At 51.4% G+C, this 21,755-nt stretch overlaps 1 long non-coding RNA gene and 1 other non-coding gene across 2 annotated transcripts; both read right to left on the reverse strand.

Moving 5' to 3' along the window:
- Positions 1-5,007: 5,007 nt before the first annotated feature.
- LOC119864336 lies at positions 5,008-5,114 on the reverse strand. Its single transcript, XR_005373719.1, has one exon. It is a non-coding gene; the product is annotated as a U6 spliceosomal RNA (small nuclear RNA).
- Positions 5,115-7,926: 2,812 nt separating this feature from the next.
- Positions 7,927-20,695, reverse strand: LOC111090821. The gene is made up of 3 exons (XR_005372961.1): positions 20,563-20,695; positions 18,529-18,618; positions 7,927-9,098 (listed from the first exon to the last, which is right to left on the reverse strand). It is a non-coding gene; the product is annotated as an uncharacterized LOC111090821 (long non-coding RNA).
- Positions 20,696-21,755: the final 1,060 nt, after the last annotated feature.

The raw sequence follows: 21,755 nt of genomic DNA on the forward strand, positions 1-21,755 counted from the left end.
CCAGTCTGAGAAGAGTTAAGATGCCATCTGGCCTTCAGATGCCCAACAGGGGGACTTCTGGAAGCCGGGCATCCCCACTGGACCAGCTCATAGCCATGGGCATCTTCTGCAACTTTCTCAAGCAACTGGGCTCTGACAAATGCTGATGTAGTCAGAAAAGGGGTGGCGGGGTCCCCATTCTAGCGGGGCCTACAGGGGTGAAAGAGGCAATTGACTGCACAGCCAACCAGAGCTTCACTCCCAATGTTCTGTGTGATCCTAAAACACACTGCAGGGGCCCCCTTTCAGTCTAGAGGGATCAAGGCCAGTCCTGATGAAATCAGGCTCAGAGGAGGGAACAGGGGTCCCAGCACACGATGAGGGGCCTATTTTTGGTTCCACGCAGCTTTGATCTACTCCTTCGGTGTCCCCTGGGCCTTCGTTCTAAGCAATAGGACCTTTGCCTTCTGTCAAAGTGGCCTGAGGACAAAACACATGCACTCCTCGCCCCTCTGCTCTGCCCCAGCACGCTGCACTCCAGGCAGGCTGGGGCTCTCTCTCAAGGTCTCTGAGCCTTCTGGAGCTTTTGCAGCAACCAGAAGAAAGTGGGGGAGAAGCGGCAGACATTGCAAAGGGCTCCTGATTACCCTGGCATTTGAAATCTGGTCCCAGCCCTGCCCCTCGCTCAGCTGGCTAGTTGGAGGTCCTCCCCTCTCTGAACCTCAGCTCCCCAGCTGTGAGATGAGAATGCCTACCCCACGGGCCATTTTCAAGGACCAGCTCTGTCTGGGAAAGCTGGTTTTCTCTAATGAGAGGGGCCTCTCAGACGCTGGTCAAACGTCGCACACTCTCTGCTGGCCTAGAAATTATCTAGTGGCCAAGTCAGGAGTTGAGTTGGAGTTGCCCCCAAGAAACACATCTTGGGCTTCCCATCTTGACAGGCTCTTCTGTTTCTCAGGCCAGGCCCAGCCTGGGTCATCTCTGGGTCAGGCTGCAAACTTTCCAAAAGCACCTCCACCTCCTGGTGCCCACGGATAGCCCAGAGACAGGCGGTAAGGTGGGGTGGGGAAGACCACAGGCAGGACGAGCCTAGTGCATCCAGATGTTCTGGTCCAGGACCTCACAGCTGCCCCATCTCAGGTGTCTGTCCTCAGAGTCAAGGGTCTTCGGAGGTCAGCCGCCCTAAGAGGGTCAGTCAGCTGGGCCAACACCAGCCTCCCCCTCAGCAGCTGTCCCAGGCCTGGCTCCTTCCCATCTGGGGGACTTGTTTTTAGCCACAGCCAGACCCTGACCCAAGCAGCCTCAAAACCTTTCAGTCACCTTGAACGAGGAATGTTTTTTTCATTAGCGTCTCCTTCTCTGCTCCCCTCCCTAGCCCCCCAAAGAGGCCCCCAAGCTTGAGCTTCCTCTCCTGTCTCTGCAACTTCATAATATCCCCAGGCAGCTGGAAGAGAGGAGGCAGTGATCTCAGCCGACAGCCATGCGCAGCAGCCCCCGCCGCCCACCCCGACCCCTCAGCTAACAAGCTGGTGTCCTCCCCTTCGCCCACAGTGGAGACAGCTCCGTGCTGCTTCTCCCCTGCGAGGTCTCCCGGGAGCTCCTACCCCAGAGACCAGCTCTGGGGCAGGAAAGGCAAGCACTGTTCCATCCGCCGGGCGTGTTCTCAGACACCATCCTAGTTAATCCTCCTCGTCCCCATTGAACAGATGAGGAAAGTAAGGTGTCCCTTTCTGACTCTTCTCCCAGAGTGTAGAGCTCCCTGGGTGGAGGTGGGGCTGGTCCTGGGCTCTCCAGGGCACCACCTAGAGAGACGTGGCTCTCTGGCTGTCTCTCGAGGCCCGCCAGGCCCTCCCCGTGATGCATGATGTCTCCACCAGCTGTTCTGCGCCTGTGCTGACCCAACACTTCACCCGCCTCTGCTCACCACCTCTGTCTTCCTCTCTCCTTCCTTTGGAAATGCTGACGTTAGATAACAACAGAAACTCTACTTTGGAGGAAACTGATAGGCATGTGACCTATGGAGTTGGAAGGGAACACATTTTACTTTTTAAAAAAGGTAGAGAGTATATTGATAACTCTTTGATATAATTTGTTTAAAAAAGTCTTCAATTTGTTTAAATTATGAAACCACACACTTAAAAACCTAAAATGTGGGTTATTGTTAGAATCTGCAACCTCATTGGCAAATTATTTCAAGTATTTTTCTATAATCACTTTTTCCCCTAAATAAACACACTTTGAAAACAAAAAAAATAAAAATAAAAAATAAAAAATAATAAAAAAGGTAGAGAAGGAATGAAAGAAAGAAAGAAAAAGAAAGAAAGAAAGAAAGAGAGAAAGGAAGGAAGGAAAGGAAGGAAGTAGAAGAGAAAGAAATAGAAACACTCCAAAGCCAAGAAAGAAAAATACACTAGCAAAGAAACGAAAGAATCCGAAAAAACAGCAGATCGAAACTCCAACTAAAACGAAGACATCAAAAAGACAGACAAAAAACACCCCCCAGCCCTCCCTCCGCCAAAGCCCCCGAAGCCCTCCCCCTCTCCCGCCCCCCCCCGCCCCTCCCCCCCCTCCCCCTCCGCCGCCTCCCACCTCCCCACTCCCCCGCCTCCCAACAAAAAGCCGACAGAAAGAAGAAGAAGAAAGAAAAGAAAGAAAGAAAGAAGAAGAAAGAAAAGAAAGAAAGAAAAAGAAAAATTTCCTTTACAAACATTTAGACTTTGGTGCAAATTCTGGCTCAGCCACTTTACCGGCTTCACGATTCTGCACAAGACACTTAATCTCTCTGAGAGCCAGTCCTCTCTTCTGTTAAACAGGTTTCTTAGTAGCTACATCCAAGGATTTGGGGGAGAATTAAGTGAGAATCACAAGTGCTCAGAAAGTATTACCTATGATGATTAAAAAGAAGGAAACCGAGGGAGAGAAGGAGGGGGAGGAGTTCAGGCATTTGAGTCTTACAGCAGACTGTACTCAACTCCACTCCGCTGCCCCAAATTTTGCCTCCCCGCCGACAGCAGGGATGGGGGAGAGGCAGCAAAGCGTGGTGCTCGACAGCTGCACTGTCTGACACGGCCGTCAGTCGCCACACAAAATTTTAAAGTTGATTTAACTCAGTTCCTCAGTCACACAAGCCACGTGCCGTAGCCACATGTGGCTGGTGGCTCCGATAGTGTGGCAAAGTCCCAAAGCACGGACCTGGTGCGTGGGCTCTGGATTCAGATCCTGGCTTGCTATGTAACAACCATGTGACTCTGGGTGAGTGGCCTCATTTTCACCTCCTTCGGTCTCCTCATCTGCAAAATGGGGCTGCTACCAGTATGCATCTCCCAGAGTTGTCCTGAAGATCACCTGAATTGATATTTGGAAAGCACGTCAGCAGCACTTGGCACAGAGTAAGGGCTGTTAAATAAAATCATATTACAGAAGGGGCACCTGGGGGCTCAGTGGTTGAGCATCTGCCTTCGGCTCAGGGCGTGATGCCAGGGTCCCGAGATCGAGTTCCGCATCGGGCTCCCTGCATGGAGCCTGCTTCTCCCTCTGCCTGTGTCTCTGCCTCTCTCTCTGTGTGTCTCTCATGAATAAATAAATAAAATCTTCTTTAAAAAAATAAGATTGCAGATCATGAAAGTTGGCATTCTGTGTCCCTACGTATAAATGTCAGAAGTATGACTCCCCCCATAGACAAACGCACCTCAATACTTACCGTATGCCAAATTCCATACCAAGTAATCATGCATATGTCATATCCCCTTTCATTTTAATGCTTGTGCATAATTTAAGTAACAAATATGAACTAAGAGAAAGGAGGGGGAAGTTGTATCAGAAACCAGAGATGCAGAAGGTATAGCCACTGGCCTAGATCTTACCCAGAGCTTCCTGGTGGCCAAGGTAAAAAGGAAAGCATGATGCATCGCTCTGTTCCTTTTATTTGATGATCAAAAGAGGTTGTGCACTTTCTTTTATACAAGACCTCATTCAAAAGGAAATCTTGATGTGTATGTGCATCAATGTAGGTTAAAATTCTATGATTAAACCTCTGGGCAAATTCCTAAGTTTTTCAGCTCCCACACAAAACAGAGAGCTGCAAATCCCACAGGTGGGTAGCTTTGTCGCCCCGCCCCGTATCCTCTGTCCCAAAGAGTATTGGTCAATCCTCCTGTTCCAGAGTATTCTAATAATCTCTGAAGTGTTTCCACCTGGCCCTGACCTTCACCCCCCAGGCCCCATCTCATGCAATAAGCACTGTGTGCTTCAGCTGAAGCATAAGCTGGCACACATGTGTTCCTAGCACAGAAATCACCATAGAGACTGGGAGGCCTTTTTAGTCATGGGATCCTGTAGTATGGCCCATTGCACATCCAGAGGAAATGGTTTCACAGAGACTCAAATTTCTTGCCCTCGGCACAGAGTGAGTCAGTTGCAGGACCTGTCCTGGATGGCAAGAATGGCCATGGCAGCGTCTCTGAGGTCCAGAGATCGGTGCCAATCCTGGGCCGTGCTCATGCTTCGTCTGCCTTCTGCCCAGGAGTGGGCATTGAGCTGTGGGCCGCGGGGGCGGGGAAGAGCCTGGGGAGATGCAGGATGTGGCTGCTAATGAGATTAGCTTCAAACTCATGCCATCCCACCCTGCTCCGTGGGGATGACTGCCAGTCTGCCCGTCTCACTAAATACGGTCTGCCCATCTCCTCCCCGATGCCCCACACCCAGGCCTGGCAGCCTAGCAAGTGGGGAATGGACTGGCATCTGGAAGCCTGCAACGTGGCAGAGTCAGGTTTACAGAGACCCTATAGGAAATGGCTGGGCCCGGGATCAGCCCAGGACCAGCCCGGGTGCTGCTACCACCCCAGGAGCATGGGTAGCTTCTGCAACGGCCAGACACCTGCCCCGGCCAGTGACCTTCCTTCCTGGGTCGCCGTCCTCCCTGCTGCCCATCCCAGTGGCTTTGGCTAAGCTCTGCTCTTACCTACAAGCTAGCCAATAAGAGGAGCCTCTGCCCTAGCGATAAGCCCACTTGGAGAGGGAAATTTGTCTTTAAATATGGAAAACTTCATGAATTTGCATGTCATCCCTATGCAGGGGCCATGCCAATCTCCTCTGTGTCTTTCCAATTTTAGTGTGTGCGCTGCCCAAGCGAGCGCAAGAGAGGGAACTCTGGAAGCTCAAAACCCTCCAAGGCCTAGAGCAAGGAGGTAGGATGCTGAGGGAGGGACAGGGGAGCTGCTTTGGTCCAAGGTCTCCGTAGTGGGCAGTACTAGGTCTCTGCGAAATTCATCTGTTGAAGTCCTAACCCCCATACATCGGAATGTGACTGTATGTGGAGACCTGTCCTTCAGGGGACAGGCAAGGTAACACGAGGCCCTACTGGGTGGGGCTTACATGAGGCAGGCAGGACGCAGACAAGCACAGAGGGAAGACCATGTGTGAAGACGGCCGTCTGCAAACCACGGAGAGATCAGAAGAAACCCACCCTGCCAAAATCGTGGGAAAATTAATTTCTGTTGTTTAAGCTACCTAGCCTGTGGTGTCTGGTTTGAAAGCCCGAGCAAATGGATACGCCCCCTACCTTGTCCCCCAGTAAATTGGACCACACACCCCAAACATGGCTGCCAAGTAAATCTCATCAGTCAGGCTGAAGAGAAAGACCAAGCCCACACTAAAGGTGAAGGCCTACTGTGTGCCGGCCACATAGACGTGACCTCATTTAACGCCCCCAACCCTGCCGGGCACGGTGTGGGCCTCCTCTCCCCACCAAGGAAACAGAGCCCCTCAGAAGCGAAGCACCTTCCTTCCACGTCTGAACTCACATCTCTCTGATTTCAAGGCCTGAGTTCTCTTCACCAGTTATGCTGACAGGCAGGGGGCCTCCTGAGTCAGAAGAACAGAAACAGAAGTGGGGACAGCTGGCCGGCCACAGGGTAACAGAGGGGACACCTGGGGCACCTCTCCTCAGGTACTCGTGACCTCAGGCCCTCAGGCCATCACACTAGGGCAGCCTCCTGCAGCCTCCCCGGGAACAGCCCAAAGCAGTCCCTTCCTTGCAAGGAAAAGATGCCCCGGGAAGAAAGAATAAAAGCAGAGGAAACCAGACAGAGGATTGAAAAAGAGGACACCAAGGTGGGCCAGAACCAGAGGAGAGGGGACCCCTCTGTCCCACCCAGCTGGGAACACCCCCTCCTACTTCCCACGCACTCCCAAGGGCAGCCGGCAGCACCATCCTGTAGCAACCAACGCGTATAAAGCTCCTACTGTGTGTCAGGCACTCTAACCCTCTCTGCTGCTATCCTCTCCAGAGAAGAGGAGAAAGCAAGGTGCAGAGAGGTCATAAGATGCCCAAGGGACCACAGATGCCCATGGCCCAAGGGTCATAAGATGCCAACAGTAAGATGAGACTTCAGTCCCGGTACCTGGAGCCAGAGTCCTATTTCCAACCATTCCCCTGTATTTTGGGGAAAGCCTCTTTTAGCAGTATCACTGTTCTAGCTGGAAAGAGAAAACCAGGTGTCTTGTTGCACAAAGAGGCACTCTAGAAGCTACCAGTCATTTCCAACCTAGCATGAGTGAGAATGTACTCCCTTTAGCTGGGCACACTGGAGAGAGGCAAAACAGGAGAGTCCAAGGGGAGAGGCGAGCACTCCCAGAGGAGAGAAAGGGGCCCAGTTCTGGGGAGCCAAAGCCAACTTGCAAGCAAAGCCTAAGGTCTTCCACCATGCAAGTGCCAGCCCTCTGCAGGCAATGGGTTGTTTCAGGGCGCTGGTCCCCAGCAAGATTCTGGGGTGCCCCTTCCTGCAAGCAGTGCTAAAAAGCTAAGCTCATCTGCCTAATAAAGGTCTTCTGAAATGAAATCTATGGCATAAAGTGGTAGTCATCGTAGGAAGACCCCCTAGATTCGTCAAGCAAAAACTATGACATAAGAGGGGGTACTGTGGTGTCCACACTATGTTAAAAGTCATCTATGTGTTATCTGTACATACGTATATATTGATATAGGGAACGTCCGTTCACCCTTCTTTTGGTAACAGTGTCCTGTTTTTCTCCAGGAACATCCTCTTCCATGTGCTCCAACGGGTACTTTTAAAATCTTGGGATATGGGGCGCCTGGGTGGCCCAGTCGGTGAAGCGTCTGCCTTCGGCTCAGGTCGTGATCCCAGAATTTCCAGATCGAGCCCCACATCAGGCTCCCTGATCAGCGGGAAGTCTGCTTCTCTCTCTCTCTCTCTCTCTCTCTCTCTCTCCCTCTTCTCCCGCTCAGCTCATGCTCTCGCGCACGCTCACTCTCTCTCAAATAAATAAAGAAAATCTTTTTAAAAATAAAATACATAAAATGTCGGGATACCTTACAGTGAAGTGTGTACATCTTCAAGTGTCAATTCAACAGGTGCTTGGGTACATACACACCCGTGTAGGTACCCCCAAGTCAAGATATAGAACATTTCCAGCTCTCCCGGAAGATGCCCTGTGCCCCCTCAGTCAATCCTACCCCCTAATCCCAGAAATAACCCTCCTCCGACTTTGATCACAGGGATGTGGTCCTTGCCAGGCTGGGTGCTCCTCTGCACACTTGCTTCCGAGCCCCGCCCCCAGGGCACGTGACTTGGGCCTGACCAATCAGAGCATCGCATTCCTCTAATGGGTGATTGGCTCAGGGGTTGGTACCCACCGGCAGGCCCTGTTTTTCACACTGATGCAGGTGGGAAGAGGGTGTGTAAGTACCTGGGGCTGTAGGTGCCCGGAAATGGCCAGCGGGACAGAGGACAAGGCTGAGAGATGGAGAGAAACTGGGGCTGTTGTTTGAGGCCCTAGATCAAGCTGTCCACCTGAGCCAGTAAAATATTTCGCTTCCACAAGTCAAAGCATGAGTGGATACACACGTGCACCAAGACACGATGAGAAAGGATTGATAGCAGGTGCAAATTTGGTCACACTCAATTTTATTTAAAAGAGTATGGCTTCCTTTACTGTTAGGACAAAGTCTCGGCCACGATCTTCACAGACCCCCCCAGATGCCTCTGCTGCCTCTCCATGAACCAGTCACTCTGACAACACTGATTTTTCTCCCTCCTGCCACAGGGCCTTTGCATAGACATTTCTTCTTCCTTGATCACTCTTTCCTCCCATCTTCGCATACTTAACAGGTCCCAAACTCCACTGTGACTCCTTCTACAAAGCTTTCCCAAGCCTTCTCATCAAGGTCTCTTTCTCAATTTCGTGCCTTCGTATGTCTCCTTTTAAATGCAAAACACAATTGAATTTTTACAGTTGTGTGATGATTTCATATCTCTTCTGCACTCAACTATGAGTTCCGGAAGATCACAGATGGCATCTGTGTTTGTTCACTGTTGCCCTCCCAGTGCCTGGCACTCACTTAGTAGGTCTGAATACAAGTCAGTATTAACGAGTCTGCTTGGGGGGAGAACAATATTGAAACAACTTCCCTCTCTAAGTTGTGCATATTTCTATAGTGTTCTACTTCTTCAGGTGTACCTATTATTTTTGTAATCAGAGAACAAATAAAAATTTATTTTTATAGGATGAAAAACAATGGTTCTTCCTCCCCCCCCCCCCCCAAGACCCCATTGGCTGGAGGCATTTGTTCCAGCATCAAAGTATATGAGAAATAATCCTCTTAATTTTTTTCATATTCACACACATAAACTGACACCATGAAACTAATGGACAGAATTAGTTCCCTTTTCAGTTTTGCCCCCATAAATTTTTCTAAACCTTTGGTGCCTTTTGCTATAGGTTTGCTAGAAGCACCTCCAGACAATAATATCAACTGAAAAACTCAAAGGCAGGTTAGTGTTCTGTGTCGGGATTTTCCCCTGAGCACTTGTGCTCAGCATTGTGATTTTTACTGCGTGCATCTGGGGAGTCATATCTTCTGCAGCTAAAATGATTCCTGATTCACATGATGGGATTAAAGCTCCATGATCCCTGGAGCTTTTCCATGAGCTTCAGGACGTCCAGGTGCTTGGCCACCTGGTCACAGAAGAAATGATGCAAAGCTCTGCCCAAATCAGGAAGAGTGGGCTGAACATCAGGGAATAGTCCTTGGGCTTGTTGCTCATTCATTCTGTGATCTTGAGCAAGTGCTTCTACTTCTCTGGGCCTCATTTACCCACCTGTAAAACAGGAAGGAGGGGTGTGATCAGACCAGCACTTCCAAATTTGATTTTGGTTGGAAACTTTTTTTATTTTATTCTATTTTATTTTATTTTATCTTATTGTTTTTAAAAATTGTTTTTTTATTTTAAGATTTTCTTTATTTATTCATGAGAGAGAGAGGCAGAGATACAGGCAGAGGGAGAAGCAAGCTCCATGCAGGGAGCCCGACGTGGGACTCAATCCCGAGACTCCAGGATCATGCCCTGGGCCAAAGGCAGGCGCTGAACTGCTGAGCCACCCAGGGATCCCCAAAATTGTTTTTTTTTAAGTAAGCTCTACATGGGGCTTGAACTCATCACCCCAATATCAAGAGTCACATGTTCTGGGAAGCTTAGGTGGTTCAGTGGTTGAGCGTCTGCCTTCAGCTCAGGGTGTGATCCCCGTGTCCTAGGATCAAGTCCCACATAAGGCTCCCTGCATGGAGCCTGCTTCTTCCTCTGCCTGTGTCTCTGCCTCTCTTTCTCTCTCTCTGTGTCTCTCATGAATAAATAAAGTCTTTTAAGAAAAAAAAAGAGTCACATGTTCTGGGCACTTGGGTGGCTCAGTGGTTGAATGTCTGCCTTCAGCTCAGCTCATCCTGATCAGCTCAGGATCCCAGGGTCCTGAAATTGAGTCCCGCACCAGGTTCCCCACAGGGATCCTGCTTCTCCCTCTGCCTATGTCTCTGCCTCTCTTTCTGTGTCTCTCATGAATAAATGGATAAAATCTTTTTAAAAAATAAAAATAAAAGAGCCGTATGTTCTACCGACTGAGCCTGCCAGGCCCCCCAGAGAGCTTATTTCTTCTCTTTTTTTTTTTAATTTAATTTTTTTTGGCTTATTTCTTTTCAAACAAAAGCAGAAGCCAAAGTTCAATATATAAATGGATAAAAGCAGAATGACTCTGTTTGAAGTAGGAATGGGTCTAACATCCGTCTATTTGCCCGTTTTTTCACCTTCCTGACCCCCACCCCCAACACTTGCATGCACACCCATACATACATACCTGCGCCTAGAGTTGCATACATGTGCACATGCACACCTGCATATACGTGTGCACACACATGCCCACACTCATGCACATGCACACCCACTTACATGTATGCAGCAACAACCTGTAGGACACTCCATAGAACTCCCAGGATGTGAGGGCACCTGGTCTATGAGTTACAGACTGGACCATCTCTTTCAGCTCTGATATGCCATAGATTTAATGAGATTTTGCTTATTTTGATAATTAACTGCCTGATTCCCATCTTTCCCCAACTGGATTTTATTTTGCTCTTTCCCACATCAGCTATTTAAGGAGTCAGTGAAAAGGACCACATGGCAGACATTGCGCTGGGAAGATGGCAGCTCCCAAGAGCAGCATGGCCCTGCCCTCACAGAGCTTACAGTCCTGGAAGGGAAACAAATCCTAAACCAGCAATGGCACAGATGGCATGTGACTGTGACGACAATGCTAGCAAGAGAAACTCCAAGGTGCAAGAGGCCACGTGACCCCAGAGCCCCACTGCGCCGGGGACACAGGACCAGCATTCAAGACCTGAAGGAAGAACAAGGAGGCCAAGAGGAGAGGAAGAGCCTCAATGGGAGGAAGCAGCCCGTGCAAAGGCCCTGAGTCGGAATCTTAGCACATTTGGGAGCAGATAGAGGGCAGAGCCTTGAGAGTGTTGTTAGGAGATTGGTCTTTTTTCTTTTTTTAATTTTTTAAAATATTTTATTTATTTATTCATGAGAGACAGACAGGGGAGAGAGAGAGAGAGAGAGAGAGGCAGAGACACAGGTAGAGGGAAAAGCAGGCTCCATGCAGGGAGCCCGATGCAGGACTCGATCCCGGGACCCTGGGATCACATCCTGAGTCAAAGGCAGACACTCAACCACTGAGCCACCCAGGTGTCCCAGGAAGCTGGTCTTAATCCTAAAAGAAACATGAGGCCCTGAATGACATATGAACCTGAGCTGACATACAGCCAGACAGCAACATTTCTGGAGCTCCTTCTGTCTGTGGCCACTGTTCTACATCCTGGAGATAAAACCGTTTTAAAAAAAAAAATTTTTTTTAAGATAAAAACTTCTGCCCTCGTGGAGTTTGTATTTTAATGGCAGAGGGAGAGACATAATAAAAAAATTAAAACAGGTAAGGGGCAGGCAGATCTGGGCTTTTGTGGGGCCTAAAGCTTATACAGTTTGGGGGAAAGGGCAGACTCCTTAAGAATGAAGAATTATAAATATCAATTTTGGTCAGGAAGCTGCTAGTGCAGGGCTCTGAGGTATAAGCACCACCAGTTTCGTGGAAAATCCACCTCTGGTCAGATCAAGGTGATGGAGAAAAATCAAGCCTGCAGTGGGGACAGGGGGAATGGGGAATGTTGGAGGAAGGGGCTGCTATTTGAAATGAGGTAGACAGACAAGGTCTCACTGAGAAGGTAACTTCTGGAAAACCTAGAGGAGATGAGGGATCCTCCTGGGGTTTTGAGGGAAGAGCATTCCAGGCAGAGGGAACAGTGCTTGCAAAGGTGCTGAGCCAGAAACCTGCCTGGAAGGAGGCCAGCATGGCCAGAGCAGAAAATCAGAGGGGGCGGAGGGGGAGATGGTCGGTGAGGTAACTCAGGCCAATGGGGTCAGACTGGCGTTGACCAAAGTCATCCCATGAGGCTCCAAGGCAGGGCAGCAGTAGAAACCCAGAGCCCAGGCGCCAGGCTCGTTGCAGTGAGAGATGCCAACGGAGAGCCTGGAACAGAGAGACATGGGCACGTTTCAAGAGCTACTTGACGGCAGGCTCAGGGTGGGGGACACCTCGTGCGCTGCTGAGTGGGTGGCTGGGTGGGCAAAAGGAACAGGGAAGCTGCAGAAGAAATCTAGAAGAGCGTGGAGAAAGGGGACAGAAATCTTGCTGCATCATTTGCTCCCACCCCAACCCGGTGAGAAAGGAAACCCAAATGTTTTTTGACAAGTTAAATTGTGTCCTTCCGTCTGCAAACGTGACTCTCTCCTCAAGTGGTTGTTTATCATCTTCAAAGATGCCAGGGCCTTCACAGGTCAGCCACAAAAGGCCTTCTGTGCTCCCACCCCAGCCGGCCCGGGGCCTGTAGAGCCCCCCTGGGGGCGGGGGGAGCAGCAGATCCTATTTGAAGAAGGCAAAGTAACCCTGACGTGGGCGACGTCGGCGGAACACTGGGGCATTGACCGAGCCCGGGGTTCTCCTCTGCCAGCCCGGGGGGAAGAAGGTGAGGGGCGCGGGCGGAGGGCGTGTGGCTGTCGTCCTGAGGCCCGCGGTTTGGGTGGCAAAACAGACCCGGGGATTGAGCGGGGCCGGGCGACTTAATCGGTGCGGGGTGGCGGGCAGGCAGCCTGGACACCGCCCCAGGCCTTCTGCTCCTAACAGTTCACCTTTCAGGACCGCCTGCCCCCCTGAACAGGCTGTGACGGCCCAGCCCGGCAAAGCAGCCAGCCATTTACGTCTTCCAAGGCTGGAGACCGCTTGCCACCTTGGGGGAGGAGGTTGGGGAGGGGGGTCCTCACCCTCCCTGTTCCAGATGGGGAAAGGCTCCTTGGAGATTCGGGTTCACAGACCAACTCAGAGGCTCAGGGGTCCTCGCCTTCGTTGCGACCTGTGCACTAGGACAGTTTACCAGGGGGCCAGAGACCTGGCTTTGGGTCCCAGCTGGGCCACTAGGGGCCTTGGGGACTTGACCTCTCTGAGCCTCACTTTCCTGGTCTATAAAATGGGGATAGTGCTATAATGCCACCTTCCAGGACATGGGGGAGGATTAAGTAAGGGCCCAGAACAAGAAAGTCGGTAAGTGGAGTCCGGTATTATTTACAGACCAAAATTCAAGGCTATTAGGCTGACACTCACAGGGACAATGACCCTGAAGATTTTAGACTATAGCTGGAAACCCGGGACATGTGGGCGCTCTACCAAGGGGCCTCAGCCTCCAGCTGATCCAAAATCTGAAAACCCAAACACTTTGGGAACTCCTTGTGACTAGCAAAGAAAGACTCTTCCAGCCCTTGGAGGATGGAAATGGATTAAGTCAGCTTGGAGGCAGGAGGTGACAGGCCTTGGCGAGAATGGGGAACACCCTTGGGAGGTGACCAAAGGCTTGTGTCCATTGCAGGAAGACCGCTGTGCCCAGAGAGAAGGGCTCCTTCCAGAGCAAGTCAGGGCAGTTCAGGACTCCAGCTCCAACCTCCAATCGGGGAAACAGACTTGCTGTTAAAACTGACAGTAATAACCGAGCGACCAGTTCCCATCTGGCTTCGAGAAGGGCTCATTGAATGAGCGTGAGGGCCAAGCGCTCCGCTAACTTGGGAAGAACATGATTAATGAGGCATAGCCCTGTCTTTGTAGAGCTCACGAGGCCTAATATATTCTGACCTCCCCCATGAGTTTCTACAAATATTATCCTCTTTAATCTCAAAACCACCTTAGGAAAAGGCATGAGGAAAGGAGTTCAGAGAAGTTGAAGAGCTGCCCCGAGTCACTCAGCAGGCGTGTGCAGACACCTGGCTGCTCCCTCCCACCACAGTGTCTGGGGCCGTCCCACTCTCCTCCTGGCTCTCGCTGCATGCTTTCCCCACAAACCCCCTCTGCTGTGTCCCCGAAAATCATATCCAGGCATGCTCTGTGATAAGAAGTTTGAGGGAAAGTGAATTCTCTGTCTCCACTTCCCCAGAACCAGTGCCATGCCCCTCCCTTCCACTTCAGCCACTCGCCCTGTGGGCTTGGCCCAGGACCAGCCCCTCCCAGGGGACACCCCAAGTGTCTGTCACTCCGATCCCACGGGGACCCCTGCTCAGGCCTAGCTCAGAGCCCCCGGGCCTCCGCTGCCATCAAGCACGCAAATCAAACCCAACCGTGACCCAAAACCACAGTGATTTTCTGAACCTTGAAATGAACACAAACCTTCCTGGTTTCCAGAAACTCAAACCCAGTCGAAGGTTCACACCTCCTGAAGGCAAAGCCAGCCAACAAACAAAAAAACATAACATTCAGAAGGGATCCAAGCCCAAACATTAGCTCCCAGAACAGTGTCAGGCCAAACGCAATGCCCCCAAACCTCTGGTCATGGTTTCCAGCCTTTGAATGTGAGAAGATGGGTACTGAGGAGTCAGAGCGAATGGGGGCTGGGGGGCAGCGCCAGAGACAAGGGTGTGGCAAGGTGCAAAGAGGAGGCCTCTCTCAGCCTCAAGGTTGTGTGCTAGAGACTTCCCTTGTCTACGGGAACAAATGAGGTGAGTCCTTCCCCCAGGAGGTTCCCTCTCACTCCCCACCCAGGGAGAGGGGGAGGCAGCAGAGAAGTCGGTGAGGAGGGCTGCCCCTGAGGAGGCATCTTCCTGGCATGGGCTCACCTCGACACGAAGCCCGGGCGATGGGGCTGGACCCGGGTCCTCATCTTGCAACCCCCACTCCCGGTCACCCCAAGCAGCAAAGAGTATGGAGGCGGGGTGGTGGGTACCAGAAGACCTTCATCCCAGGTGACATCAAGGCCCCGCCCTTGAGGACTGCCATCCGTGCCTGGGGAAATAGCCCCTGGGGAGGCAGGCGGGGGCATGGACTTAAGAAATGGCTGGAGGCTGGCCAGTCGGCACTACCGACACATGGGAGGCTCCCGATGGTGAGCTTTCCCGGCCATGTCCTGCTCTGCAGGGACAGACCCAGAGCTTTGGGAGGGAGACAGAAGCAGTGCGCCACTGCAGAGGGATCTTTGCAATGCCGAAGCTAGGAGGCAGGGAGAGAGGCCTGGGACGCACAGAAGCCACCACGTACAGAAATCACCAAGCTTAAAAATACGATGCCGACATCGGGCCAGCAGCCTGAGTTCGTGGTTGGAAGCCGTGTGTCCCTGTTCCCTGACTAGGTGGCTTTCTCGGGTCCCCGTGCATGGGAAACCAGGCCGCTTCACTGGGCCTGAGTGGGGATGCTGGAGCTGAGTGGCAGGGGAGGCAGGGAGGCTCAGAGGCCATTGAAGGATGAGCTCCTGTGCAGTGAAGGGGGGAGGTGGGAATGCCACCTGCTTCCACAGTGGCCAGAGGGTAAAGGGGGGCTTCCCTCCACGGGGGTCCAGAAATGGGATGGAACCAGCCGTCTTGATGACCAAACACTCAGTCAACTTAGGTTTCCCTTCAGTCCAGGCTCAGCCCTTTCCCGTGGGTAGAGAGCCATTCTACTGGTGAGATGACCTTCTGGAAAGTTCCTGGCAGAAAGTAGGTGATATAGGGCAAGCCGTCGGGAGTCAGAACAGGCTGAGTTCGAGCCTTCACTTTTCTTCTGTGTGGTTTGGGCAAGTCACCTAACCTCTCAGATCCTCCAGAGGCCCCATCTGTAAAATGGGGGTAATCCTGCACCGCAGCCCTGGCCGGAGGACGAAATGAGTTTGCGCATAGAAGGTGCCTGGCACATGGTAGGTGCTCTAAGTCTTTAAGGTCACTCCTGGAGAGGTCGGTCACCCCCAGAGGCTTTGCATCCCAAAGTGCTTACGGCACCCACGCAAGAGCTCAGGTTGTCCCCTGGGGCGCAGGCTCCGAGCCGGGGCGCTTCGGCCTCAGCCAGTGCCCGACGCCGGGTTTCAAGAGGGCTCTCACCCAGCCACCAGCTAAGGCTTGTTGAGCCCCTCCACGGAAAAACTTGGATGGGCTGGAAAATCCCAACTACAGTTACATTTTCAAACCTTCTCACAATCCAAATGTCAACACCAATCGAAACAATATGTTTATTTGCAGACCTCCTGCCAGACCGGATTAATTTCTACAGGCTCAAAGCCCATTTTGGAACTGTAATGTCTCAATTTTACAGATGAGAGGAGGGAGGAAAATAAAGCCAAACCCTTCTTTGCCTTCTTGATTTGGGACGCGCTGGGGGAAAGAGAGCACCAGGGCAGGTTTTGCCGTTGGCCCCGACCCCCGGAAGATCCCGTCGCAGCATCCTGGGTACATCCCTTCTCTCTCCTGACCTCTACCTTGCAACCTTCCTTCTCCCTCGGCTCTGCCAGGTTCCCAATTTCTCTGCTCACTGGGGGCCTGGCAGGGTGGCAGGTGGGTGGGGACATTGAGCCGGGGTCAGGAAGACGAAAGCCAAATAGAGGGATGAAATATCTCAGAGCCCCGGGGTTCACGTGGGTCCCAGATGAGCTAGGTCCTGGTGTGTGGCTTTGTAATAAGGGGAAGAATGTCTTGAGTCCAGACACGGGGCCCCACTGGCAGAGGACCCAGCCCTGCCTCAGACGTCCTGGCATGTGCTAGGCATTATGTGGGTGCGTTGTACCATCTGGAATGCTCACAGCAGCTTGGCAAGGTGGGTGTTGCTGCTGTGCCCATTTTCCTGACAAGGACACTGAGGCTTGCCCAAGATCTCCAGCATGCACATGGCAGAGTCAGGGTTGGGGGCTGGTCTGTCCGAAGATCTTGTCCTTTCCAGCCCTGTGGACAGCAGCAGCAGAAGAGTGGAAGGGAAGTCTCCTGGGGAAAGCTGGGTTTGAGGTGGCTTTCAAGCTCTCCCTGCCTCACAGCTAAACGGGCAACCAGTTTCCCAGGATGAGAGCAGAGGAGGCCGGACAGATTGGACTCTGAGTATTGTTCACTATTGTCCAGCACATTCCACTCTGCTGAATATCCAACTCAACCTGGCTGAAAAATAAGTTTAATTTAACGTTCCCCTCAGCAAAAGTCAGATTCTAAGGCCTTTGTGAGAAATATGTGAAGTCCTATCCGTGGAAGGGCTGTGGACACTGCTAGGGTCTCCTCTCCAACTGCAAGCCCCACCATATCGGCCTTCCTGTCCACCCGTCGAGAAACCTCCCCTGCTTTCCCCATGCTTTTGCCCCTGGAAAGCATGTCTTTTGTTCTATCTGGTGTCCTAGATAGAGGTTTACACGTCTGAGCCCACACAGGGTCAGGTGAGGGACTTGGCCCCCAGGAGGGGCTCAGAAAAATCTGTATTGAAGGCAAGAGTTGAGAATGAAGATATGCCATCACCATGAGGAAGGTGCCACTATTTGCTCCCATTTTAGAGATGAGGAATTCGAGGCTCAGAAAGACAAACTCACGTGCCCCAGGTGCCTCAGCCGGTAAACAACAGTACCCGGTTCATGGCCCGAGTCTGCTTGACTCCAGAACTGTATTCAGAGTCAGAAACAGTCAGGACCCACCCCCAGGACTCCTGCTCCACTGGCCACTCCAGGACTCAGACAAGGCTTCAATCAAGTCAGGCCGGAAAGTCAGCGAGGCGGGCTGGCCTGCCTCTGTGTGTCACAGGCACATCCAGAGGGGCCCCCCCCCGACGGGTTCCAAGGACCCAGGTCATGGGACTCGGGCTCCCCGAATGAACACCTAAGCAGATTCACTTCAAATGGCTCTTCACCCTCATTCCCTGCTGGGGAGGTCAGCCTCCCACCCCCACCCCAGGCCCAGGCCGGCAGAGGGAAGAAGTTTTCTTCCCCACAACAGTGGAGGGCTATGGAGGGAGCAAAAGAAACAATAGGGAAAGCTAGAAAGTGTGTGTAGCACAGCCCTGGAAACTTTATCCTGGCTGGATCCCCCATCCAGGGGGCCCCGCAAGGAGTCCTGGAGCCACCCGGCAGAGCCAAATGCGGATCAGCAAGAGTGGCAGGTCCCAGGCAGCAAATGGGAGGTGGTCTGTGCAGACCCCGTGATGGGAGTCCCGGGCCCCCCTGCCAGGACGTTAGCCCTCAGAGAACACATTTACACCAGAGGACCAAGGTCCACGTATTCACCCCCTCGCTTATGTGTGCACGCTCCCTTTCATTCATTTTTAGAATTATAAACAGCGTGAGCAAAAGGAGACAAAAAAAAACGAAAACCCACTCACGATCCCGCCTTTTAGAGATAACTGCTGTTACTACTTTGGTGTACATGATTCTAGATTATTTTCTTTTTTTTCCAGATTATTTTCTATGCACGTTTGTTTGTTTGTTGATCTGATTGTTTTAAAAATGGGATCGTCCTGTTGGAAGCTGCTTTGTAACCTACTCTTTTCACTTTACAGCCTAAAAATGATCGTGTGTGCCCACACGCTTACCCAAGCACACAAAATTTCTGGAAGGATATCCGAGAAACCATTCGCTTGGTTGCTTCCAGAGAGGGAGACCGCAGATCTAGGATGGGAGAGAAAGTTACTTCGAATGTCACATATTTTTATTTAGTAAGCACTTCCGAAGTGTTTAGTACGTGCCAGGCGCTGTTCTTCTAAGCGCTGTGCAAATATTAATCCATTTCATGGACTTTAAAAATACTTCTGTCAAGTTTCCGTTTCTTACCAGGTGTATGTGTTACTTTTGTAATTTAAAATGAGCTTCAGGTGTCAAACTTAGTGAGCTAGTGAGCGTCTCTCCATGTCAAATAATATCTATCAAATAATATCCGTTTACCTATCACCTCTACTCACCAGTGGCAGTTTTCTATGTGGCATTGTCCTGGTCCAGGCCCACTTAAATGACCGGCCCCGAGATGGAGAAGACCAGACTCACCAGCTTCTCTAAAAAAGGACCAGAAACAGAGAGAAAGAACATCACCACCAGCGGACAGCCACGTCTGCACATGCTTTATAAACCGAAACCCTTCTACGTCCTTGAGGCAAACAAGGTAGCAGACAAAAGCCAGACAAGCCACGTTGACTTACTGAGCCTCAAACCAAAGTGACCCAAATTCTAATTTTTTTTAAAACCAATGTCAATGGAACCAGAGCTATTTGCCTGGAAGCCCGAGAGAGCTGCTCGAAGCGGGACCAGACCTCGGCCTGTTTGTAAGTATTTTAATTAGACTATTCCTTAAGTCTCGAAGAAAATCTACTTCAGAAGCTCAAGGCCCTGCATTTTTCAGCTTTAATGACATTGTGGGGCGTCACTGGCACAGGTTGGGCTCAGGGTTCAGACCTGGAAAGACCTGGGTTCTGGGTGACTTTTTTTTTTTTTTTAAGATTTTATTAATTTATTCATGAGAGACATAGAGAGAGAAGCAGAGACATAGGCAGGGGGAGAAGTAGGCTCCCTGCAAGGAGTCTGATGCAAGACTCGATCCCAGGACCTGAGCCAAAGGCAGACACTCATCTACTAAGCCACCCAGGTGCCCCTCTGGGTGACCTTAAATGGATTAACAACCATTCTGAGCACCAGAGTCCTGCTCCCAGGGCTGTTATAGGCTTGAATAGCCCTAGGAAGAGGGTCCCCAAGAAGCCGTGGCCATGGAGTAGACTCTGCCACTCGGTGAAATCCCCAGTCATTCTGAGACTAAGCCCAGACCCAGCCAGAGTAGCTGAAGGCACCCCCAAAGCCCTGTCCCACAGGCTTCTTCTAAGCCCTTCGGAAGCCCGGGCTCAGAGCCTGGACGCTACTGCCTCATTCTTGGCCCTAAAGGTCATGGGAGTGGGAGGGAAAACAGTGCCCACCATCCCCAGCTGTTCCTTCCCTCTGAGGTCACACCTGCCAGCCTTGAGCTGCCCATTCCTGATCGCAGCCTCAGCCTTGTTGACATCAGCACTAGAGGCACTTCCCCACTGGGAAAGAGGCCCCAGCATGACAAAAATGGAGCCTGGGGCTTGGCCTGGGGACCACGGGTAGACCCCAACTACCATACACATGCTCACACACTGCGTGTGTGGAGGGACCATCTCCCGCCACTGAACCCTCCACTGGCAGCCACCATCCAGCTCAGCCAGAGCCCATCTACTGTTGCTCTGCACCAACTTTTGTGCACACACACACACACCATCCCTAACCAGGAGAAGGAAGGAAGAGGGGTTGAAAATCTGTGCTCTGGTGCCTCTGAACTCCCCTACAGGGAAGCGGCCCAGACCTTCCAGGTGGGAAGAGTCTTCTAAGGGAGGACGGTTCCCAAAATATGCCCAGGGGGCCACATGAGCAAATCCAGCACCCTGGCATGGAGCCCACCAAGCAGTTCAAGACTCTCAGCCTCTCCTGGAGACTCGCCAGCCAGGGGCTTGGGCAGACCACGAGCAGCACACTCTAAAAAGGTGTTTATTTTTAACAGGCTTCACTAATATCATGAGCCCCAGCACAGCACAGGAAGGCCTCACAACAGAGACCTTTCCCTGGGGGCAAGAGTGTCCCTATACCCCTATGAGGGGCAACCAAGTCAAAATCCAGGCCCAGCTGTCTAGCTGTCTGCTTGGAGGGGAGAATAGAAAAAAAAAAAAAAAAAAAAAAACAGTGCCACAAAAGAAGCCAGCAGCACAGACAGCCCCCTGCACCTCACCTCTCTCACTCCTGGAGGCCAATTTCTCTGCGTGTTCCCGATCTGTGCTGGGGATTGCTGGCAATTAGACATCAAAATGTGAGCTGACCTCAAGTCAGATCCATCTCCCCAGCCTAGCAGGGAGAGAGGGGTCAGGGCTGGGGTCCGGTCTCAGGCAGCAGGTCCCATCTCCTGGAACTATTGTGACAGCTCAGGAAAAGGCTTTTACCTGAAACATGGTCCCCGACCTCAGGAAAGACTTTGATCACTGTAAATTCCCAGCGAAAACCCTTTTTTATACATCCAGGAGTCTCCATGTCCCCAACAGCCGATAGGAGACAGGCCCTCCAAGGAAGGTTCCGGAACTCAGAATGCTCCCACAGAGCCCTAACTGGGGAATGAGTTCCAGGGAAGCACAGTTCACAATTGCTGAAGGCGTCCAGCGGATAACACCGTCCCCAGTCCCCACCCCCACCCATCCCAGCTCAGCCTGCAAATACTTCGAATTCTTCAAAATTAGGAGGGCCAGTCCCCATTTTGACCAAAATGCAATTTAAGACAAAAAACCCCCAGTCTCAAGGAGACACCCACCCCCACCCCAGGCCCCTAAGAAGCTGAAACTGTGGTCTCCGACAGCTTCGTCTGGCCTCTCTCTTACCAGCTTCAGTTTGCTGGGGGTGATTAGAGTGCCCCATTAGCAATAATAATAATAATCCGGAAAAACTAATGCTACCTGGACATAGCTTACCAACCTGTAATTTAGGGCTGTTGATTTCTGGGCTAGGCAAACACAAAGAATGCCGCTTTGGCCTTGCCATTAATCTTCACAGCAGATGTGAGTTTTGTTGCTGAACATGAATGAAAAAAAAAAAAGCGCTTCCATATCGAGCCGGGGCTTGGGTCTGCTCTAAAATGCATACACAATTCATAATGATGCATTTGATTAATGGTAAATGAGCATGGAATTCTGAGGGCCGACCCATGTGACGGCCACATTAGCACCAGATGAAACTGTCATGTGGGGCGATGTGACAAAAATAAAAAATAAAAAACCCAGAGCGAGCCACTTCGACGGAGAAACCAGGGCCGCGTGGTGGCCAGAGACCAAATTTTCTGCGAATTCTTTTTTCCTTTTTTTTTTTTTTTCGGGGGGCGGGGGTGGGGGGAAAGCAGGAGAATTAAACTGCAAATGAAAGAAGGAAGAAAGAGAAACGATTCCAATTTGCACTGCGAAGGTGCCGCATAGAGTGAAAAAGTGAGATTCCCATGGAACAGTTTGGATTTCTTTATGTCTCCTCCTATCAACAGGGGTGAGCTCAGAAAGCCAAAGGGGATCAGAGGGGGGAAAGCGGTGTCTTGTGATCCTCTGATAAGCTCGGTTATGTCACTGATGGCCGGGAAGGCCATTGAAAAGAGGACCGA

Source organism: Canis lupus, chromosome 18 (assembly GCF_011100685.1).
Source record: "Canis lupus familiaris isolate Mischka breed German Shepherd chromosome 18, alternate assembly UU_Cfam_GSD_1.0, whole genome shotgun sequence".
Lineage (NCBI taxonomy): Eukaryota > Metazoa > Chordata > Mammalia > Carnivora > Canidae > Canis > Canis lupus.